Raw genomic sequence first — 8,158 nt, 5'->3', positions numbered from 1 at the left:
ATACGAGAATTTTTACTCTTTATATGAGATTAGGAAAATTAGAAGTTGAGAAAATATATGTATTTTTACATGGATGTTTTAATAAAATAATAGTGTATGTATTTATTTGTATAGTACCACATGATCATGATAGTAAGTTATATAATGTGTACTAAAAGTGAGTAGTATTTTAAGTAATTTGAGATAATTCTTAATTATGCGGGTAATTGGTAATTATATAAAAACAATTTGGATAAGAATATCGCGTGGCATATTTTGGCTTAGGAAAATTGTGACTCACGCCTTCATCAAAATATGTGGCTTGTTTAAAATAGAACTTGGAAAAAGGATAGTCGGGTGGCAGTGATATGTGATATATTAAAGTGACTCTTAAATGCATTTGATAAGGTGGCAATATGTAGTGGTGCCATTGGAACTTTTGTCAAAACTCCTCATCAAGCAAAAGAATTGGAGGATTCTTTAAAATTGATCTTGCTATTGCAATTTTTTTGTTTCTGTCCACCAGATAGTTGCCGACCACTTTGCCCTACCTAGGAGAGAACATTACGGGAAAGCTAATTTAGTATGCTTTGGTTTTTTTCATGGAAGTTGTGCTAATACAAGAATCAATACCTAGTTTAGAATGTACTTTAAGGTCATGATTTCAAGCTACTTTCCTTTTGATTCTCATGCTGGGAGGGTGACCTTTGAGAGTGTTATATCGTTTCTTGAGTTTTGCTGGAAAAGTTGTGCGAGTGTTTGAGAAAAAGTTTAGATGTAGTTCAAGAGGAGGTTGTTGATACAAGTACTGAAGCTTACAGGTATGTTAAGGCTATTCCTTCTTTCTTTTGGCATGATCCAAGTAACGATACGTAAACGTAATGCTATTCCATAAGTGGTTCTACTCTTAGCAGTTAAGGATGTCCATATTATTCATTCCTGTAAAGTTATATTCAAGTATGTTTAAGTATGATGCTAAGTCTATATTGAGGCGTACGATAAAGATGTTAATGTTTATAATATAGTGAGACATGCATTTTCATGCATTTACCACCGTGCTACGGCCATTTACCACCGATCTGGTAGTTATGTATCATTATTTACCACTGGTCGGGCAGTCATGCATTTACCACCGAGCTACGGCCGGTTAGCAATTACATATTTACCACCGAGCTATGGCCGGTCGGGCAGTTACATATTTACCACCGAGCTACGGTCGGTCGGGCAGTTACCACTGATCAGTTGGGCAGTCATGCATCATACGATATGGATAATTGAACTAGTCTCAAAGAGAAGAATTATATATGTAAGTACAATAAGTATGCATATACGGTGGCACTTCAGAGATTCAAGTTGATTCTTATATGTCTTTAATTAATGTTGGCTTACTATTATGTTTCAGTTCTGCCTTACATACTCAGTACATCATTCGTACTGACATCCTTTTATTGGGGACACTGCATTCATGCCTGCAGGTATAGATAATCAGTTTGACGAGCCCTCATAGTAGACGAGATTGGCATTTAGCGAAGGATCGGTAAGACTCCACCTCATTCGGAGTGCAGCCGAGTCTATGAGTCATCGTGTCAGAGTTTTGCCATAGACTTATGGGTAGGCCGGTACCCTGTCCCATTTGATGTCAAATAATCTTAGAGGCTTTGTAAACAGAGGTTAATTTTGTACAGTTTGTCAGAGGCCTTGACGGCCCATATGTATTCATGTTTTAAGAAAAATGGTTCAGCGATACAGTGTTGCCCACTTATAGTTATACATTATGAGTTGTGGCCATGTTGGCCCATGATAGTTACAAAAGAAAAATAAATGAGTTACACAGTAGTTCTCTCGGGCCAGCACGGCACCGGGTGCTAGCCACCCGCCCCCAGGCTCGGGGCGTGACAAAAGTGGTATCAGAGCAGTTCTGTTCTAGGAAGTCTACAAGCCTGCCTAGTATAGTCTTACTTATGGGTGTGTTGCGCGCCGCATTTATAATTGGAAGGCTATAGGGCATTTAGGAAATATTACCCTTTTTTTCTTTCCAGATCGTGCCATAGAGCTAAGTCGTAAGAATTCAGTATAAAGCTTCCACAGAATTTTGTATGCACCAGAGGTGCTATCACAATAGAGCTTTAAGGTGTAGATGTAATTTCTACTTATGTGAAAGGGAAGTTATGAAAGAAACAGAAGATACGATGCGAGATTGAAAGGTAAGTAAGGTAAAGGTGAAAAAGATACGAGATATTCAAGTACAAGAGATTGTGAATAGTCGAGACTTCAGATAGAGGTTGGATTTTAGTTTAGTTTACACAGGAGACCCTAGAGAAAATTTTTGTAAATCTCTAAGAGTTAACATTCGAGGACTAATGTTTTAAAGGGGGGAAGGATATTACATCCCGTAATTTAATATTAGAATTAGACGTAGTAATCCATATGAGCTAGAAAGGATTAAGACCATTCATGAGATTATAGAGGATTTATGACTATGTTATTGTAAGACTCCGTAAGTTTAACAACATTGATACCATTAGATATTATGTTAATGTGATAATTTCTTTTAAGTGGAGTATTTTAGTAAAAGTTTTATAAGTATAATTTTGGATAGTTACCATTATTATTGTTTTCGAATATAGTAAATTATACACATAATATAAGAAAGTTTATGAGATTTTATTTATTGTAAAAATAGAAATTATTTTCTCACAAAAAAAGAAGGTTATCTTTTTACCATTTTAAGAATTAAGCATGCGAGAACTTTTACTCTTTATATGAGATTAAGAAAATTAGAAGTTGAGAAAATATATGTATTTTTACATGGATGTTTTAATAAAATAATAGTGTATGTATTTATTTGTATGGTATCACATGACCATGATAGTAAGTTATATAATGTGTATTAAAAGTGAGTAGTATTTTAAGTAATTTAAGATAATTCTTAATTATGCGGGTGATTGGTAATTATCTAAAAATAATTTGGATAAGAACATCACGTGGCATATTTTGGCTTAGGAAAATTGTGACTCATGCCTTCATTAAAAATATGTGGCTTGATTAAAATAGAACTTGGAAAAAGGATAGTTGGGCGGCAGAGCTATGTGATATATTAAAGTGACTCTTAAATGCATTTGATAAGGTGGCAATATGTAGTGGTGCCATTGGAACTTTTGTCAAAACTTCTCATCAAGCAAAAGAATTGGAGGATTTTTTAAAATTGATCTTGCTATTGCAATTTTTTTGTTTCTGTCCACCTGATAGTTGCCGACCACTTTGCCCTACCTAGGAGAGAACATTACTGGAAAGCTAATTTAGTATGCATTGGTTTTTTTCATGGAAGCTGTGCTAATACAAGAATCAATACCTAGTTTAGAATGTACTTTGAGGTCATGATTTCAAGCTACTTTCCCTTTGATTCTCATGCTGGGAGGGTGACCTTTGAGAGTGTTAGATCGTTTCTTGAGTTTTGCTGGAAAAGTTGCGCGAGTATTTGAGAAAAAGCTTTGATGTAGTTCAAGAGGAAGTTGTTGATACGAGTACTGAAGCTTACAGGTATGTTAAGGTTATCTTTTCTTTCTTTTGGCATGATCCAAGTAACGATACGTAAACATAATGCTATTCCATAAGTGGTTCTACTCTTAGCAGTTAAGGATGTCCATATTATTCATTCCTGTAAAGTTATATTCAAGTATGTTTAAGTATGATGCTAAGTCTATATTGAGGCGTACGATAAAGATGTTAATGTTTATAATATAGTGAGACATGCATTTTCATGCATTTACCACCGTGCTACGGCCATTTACCACCGTGCTACGGCTGGTTGGGCAGTTACCACCGGTTGGGAAGTTATGTATCATTATTTACCACCGGTCGGGTAGTCATGCATTTACCACAGAGCTACGGCGGTTGGGCAGCTACGCATTTACTACCGAGCTACGGCCGGTTCGGCAGTCATGCGTTTATCACCGCGCTACGGCCGGTCGGGCAGTTATCACTGATCAGTTGAGCAGTCATGCATCATACGATATGGATAATTGAAATAGTCTCAAAGAGAAGCATTATATATGTAAGGACAATAAGTATGCATGCACGGTGGAACTTCAGAGATTCAGGTTGATTCTTATATGTCTTTAATTAATGTTGACTTACTGTTATGTTTCAGTTTTGCCTTACATACTCAGTACATTATTCGTACTGACGTCCTTTTGTTGGGGACGCTGCATTCATGCCTGCAGGTATAGATAATCAGTTTGACGAGCCCTCGTAGTAGACAAGATTGGCGTTTAGCGAAGTATCGGTAAGACTCCACCTCATTCGGAGTGCAACCGAGTCTATGAGTCATCGTGTCAGAGTTTTACCATAGACTTATGGGTAGGCCGGTACCCTATCCCATTTGATGTCAAATAATCTTAGAGGCTTTGTAGACAGAGGTTAATTTTGTATAGTATGTCAGAGGCCTTGACGGCCCATATGTATTCATATTTTAAGAAAAATGGTTCAGTGATATAGTGTTGCCCACTTATAGTTATACATTATGAGTTGTGGCCATATTGGCCCATGATAGTTACAGAAGAAAAACAAATAAGTTACACAATGGTTCGCTTGGGCCAGCACGACACCGGGTGCCAGCCACGCGCCCCCAGGCTCGGGGCGTGACAGGTTTGTGGTATATTGCGATGCTTCAAGGATCAGGCTTGGGTGTGTATTAATGCAACACGATAAGGTTATAGCTTATGCTTCTAGGCAACTCAAGAATCATGAAAAAAACTATGCAACTCATGACTTAGAACTTGCAGCGGTGGTTTTTGCATTGAAGATTTGGCATCGTTACTTGTATGGGGTCCATGTGGATGTATTCACGGACCACAAGAGTCTTCAATATATTTTCAAGAAAAAAGAGATGAATCTGAGGCAGAGAATATGGCTTGAGTTACTCAAGGATTACGACATCAATATTTTGTATCACCCGGGGAAAGCCAATGTTGTGGCGGATGCTCTTAGCCGGAAATTTATGGGTAGTTTGGCTCACTTGGAGGCATGTCAAAGGTCGTTGGCCAGTGAGGTTCATCAGCTAGCCAGTTTGGGAGTTCGTCTTGCGGACTCTAGTGAAGGAAGGGTAATTGTGCAAAATAGGGCAGAATCATCGCTTGTTGTGGAAGTCAAAGAGAAGCAATACAATGATCCATTATTGGTACAGCTGAAGGAGGGGATTCATAAACATAAGACTATGGCTTTTGCGCTTGGCATGGATGATGGTACACTAAGGTACCGAGGGCGACTATGTGTTCCGAATATAGATGGTTTCTGGGAAAGAATCATGACTGAGGTTTACGCTTCTAAGTATTCCGTGCATCCAGGTTCTACAAAGATGTATCACGATCTCAAGGAAGTCTATTGGTGGAATAACATGAAAAGGAATGTGGCGGACTTTTTGGAAAGGTGTCCGAATTGTTAGCAAGTGAAGGCCGAACATCAACGGCCTGGTGGGTTGGCACAGGACATAGAAATTCCAATATGGAAGTGGGAAATAATTAATATGGATTTTGTGGAAGGATTACCATGTACTCCGCGCAAGTTTGACTCAATTTGGGTGATTGTGTATCGACTCACGAAATCAGCACATTTTTTGCCAGTTAAATCTACCGACACAGCGGAACAATATGCTCAGTTGTATATCACGGAAATAGTCAGGCTAGGCTGCATGGCACTCCAGTTTCTATCATCTCCATTCGAGGGGCTCAGTTCACGGTCAATTTTTGGAAGAAATTTCAGCAAGGTTTGGGTACTCAGGTAAATCTTAGTACAGCCTTCCATCCACAGACAGACGGGCAAGCAGAACGGGCTATTCAGACGCTTAAGGACATGTTGCGTGCTTGTGTTCTTGATTTTAAGGGTAGCTGAGATGATCATTTTCCACTCATAGAGTTTGCCTATAACAACAGCTTTCATGCTAGTATTCAGATGGCACCATTTGAGGCATTATATGGTAGGAAATGTAGGTCTCCCATTGGGTGGTTCGAAATTGGGGAAGCAGAGTTGATAGGGCCAGACCTCGTGCATCAGGCTATGGAAAAACTTAAGACCATTAAGGAGCGTTTGAAGACTGCTCAGAGTCATCAGAAGTCTTATTCGAATGTTCGTCCTAGGGATTTGGAGTTCAAAGAAGATGATTGGGTATTCTTGATAATTTCCCCCATGAAAGGCGTAATACGATTTGGTAAGAAATGGGAATTGAGTCTGAGATATGTCAGTCAGTACAAAATCATCCAGAGGGTCAGGTGGCGTACAAACTTGAGCTACCACCCGAGATGTCATTAGTGCACCCGATATTCCATGTGTCTATGTTGAAGAAGGTAGTTGGAGATCCGTCAGCTATTGTGCCGGTTGAGACCATTGAGGTTAATGAAGAATTGTCATATGAAGAAATTCCAGTTGCCATTCTTGATAGACAAGTTCGAAAGTTGAGAAATAAATAAATTGCCTCCGTAAAAGTATTATGGCGAAACCAGCAGGTTGAAGAGGCCACTTGGGAGGCCGAGGAAGAGATGAAGAAGAAGTATCCTTACTTGTTTGAATAGCTGTGTAGTCCTTTTTATGAACTTGTCGCCTATGAATTTTGTATCACTTGTTCAGTTAATATAAATGTGTTCGTTTTGATTATATGTTGTTTACATGAGGCCACGGTTGGCATTGTTATGAGTTATGTTACATCGTTGGATTGTGTACATGTTTTTAGGATGTGATTCTGGAGCTCTCTGACAGGTAAATAGACCCAGTTACAAAGGAAACTCTGGCAAATTTTTTGAAAATTTGGGGAGTTAGTTAAATTTGGGGCTATTGGTGTGGGGTATGAAAAACTGAGTTGCATAAGGTGCTAATAGTGGACCCTGATCCTCATTCGAAGACGAATGATCTTAAGTGGGGGAGGATGTAAGGCCCCGTAAAACGTTTTCTAAAAACACGGATTTCGTGATGCCGAAGTAGGCGTAGAGGTTAATAATAGTATAAATTCTTCGCGGCAAGCTTGCGAGCCGTGGTTCGGACTTTTTGGATTGAACAATGCGCTGGGGAGTTGAAGGAAAATGTTGGGCAGAAGTAGACATTTATGCGGTCCGTTCTACGACCGCAGAACCAATCTGCGGACCGTAGAATAGCAGTAAAGTGGAGCAGTCTTTTGGGCCATTTTTAATGTCATTTTTGCTGCCCATTATGCGACCGCATAACCATTTCGCCGGCCGCACTCTTATCGCATATCCTGTTTTGGGATTTTTCGGAGGGAGGTTCTGCGGTGCACTATGCGACCGCAGATCCGTTCTATGGTGCATTATGCGACCGCTGAATAGGTCTGCGGGCCGCATAGTGACCGCAGACCTGGTCAGTTCCTTTCCAATTTTGACACCCAAATTTTGCGGTCATTTCACGGACCGCATAATCATTATGCGATCGCATATGCGGCCGCAGAATCTATTCTAGAGCTTCATTTTTAGGTTTTTAAAACCCGACCCTACTTCATTAAAATAGATGCAAGGGGCCATTTTTGCGCCAAAACCTGATGAAGCTCCGGAATTGATGCAAGTCCTAAAATGAACATCCTAGAAATTGCTATCCTGAATGTGCTTGTTTTGAAAATATATGTGTAATATGTATTCCCATGCTTACATCATGTTATGTCGTCATCTGAGGAAAAGTTCAAAACTTAGAATATGTGCTAAAAATGCCTAGACTTCAAGTCAAATTCGATTAAAGACTGTTATGCCAAATTGTGTGAAAAGCCTCTATGTGCCTTGGATTCTAAATTGCTCACATGTGAAATCAAAAGTATTGAATGAAAAACCGTGATATTGTTGATGATAATAATAATGTTGGAATATGAAAAAGAACTTGAATCATGAAATACGGCCAAGCGCTAAGAATAACTCTATAATTGGGGCCACTCGTGCCATTGTATTGAAAAGATGAGAAAGAAATACGAAGTGAGATGACTGATTGAAAAAAGGGTGATGTCTCAAATGAGATGGCTTAGCCGATCGGGCCAAGATCGGACTTCGTGTAAGAACACGTTAGTATTGTGGATGAAAGTGTGAATATGGTTGATGTCTCAAATGAGATGGCCTAGCCGATCGGGCCGAGATCGGACTCCGTATAAGAACACGGTGGTATTGTGGATTGTGACATATTGGCACTAAAAACC

This window comes from Nicotiana tabacum, chromosome 19 (genome assembly GCF_000715075.1).
Source record: "Nicotiana tabacum cultivar K326 chromosome 19, ASM71507v2, whole genome shotgun sequence".
Taxonomy (NCBI): Eukaryota; Viridiplantae; Streptophyta; class Magnoliopsida; order Solanales; family Solanaceae; genus Nicotiana; species Nicotiana tabacum.
The sequence above is the reverse complement of the archived record's forward strand: the minus strand, read 5'-3'. Positions refer to the sequence as shown.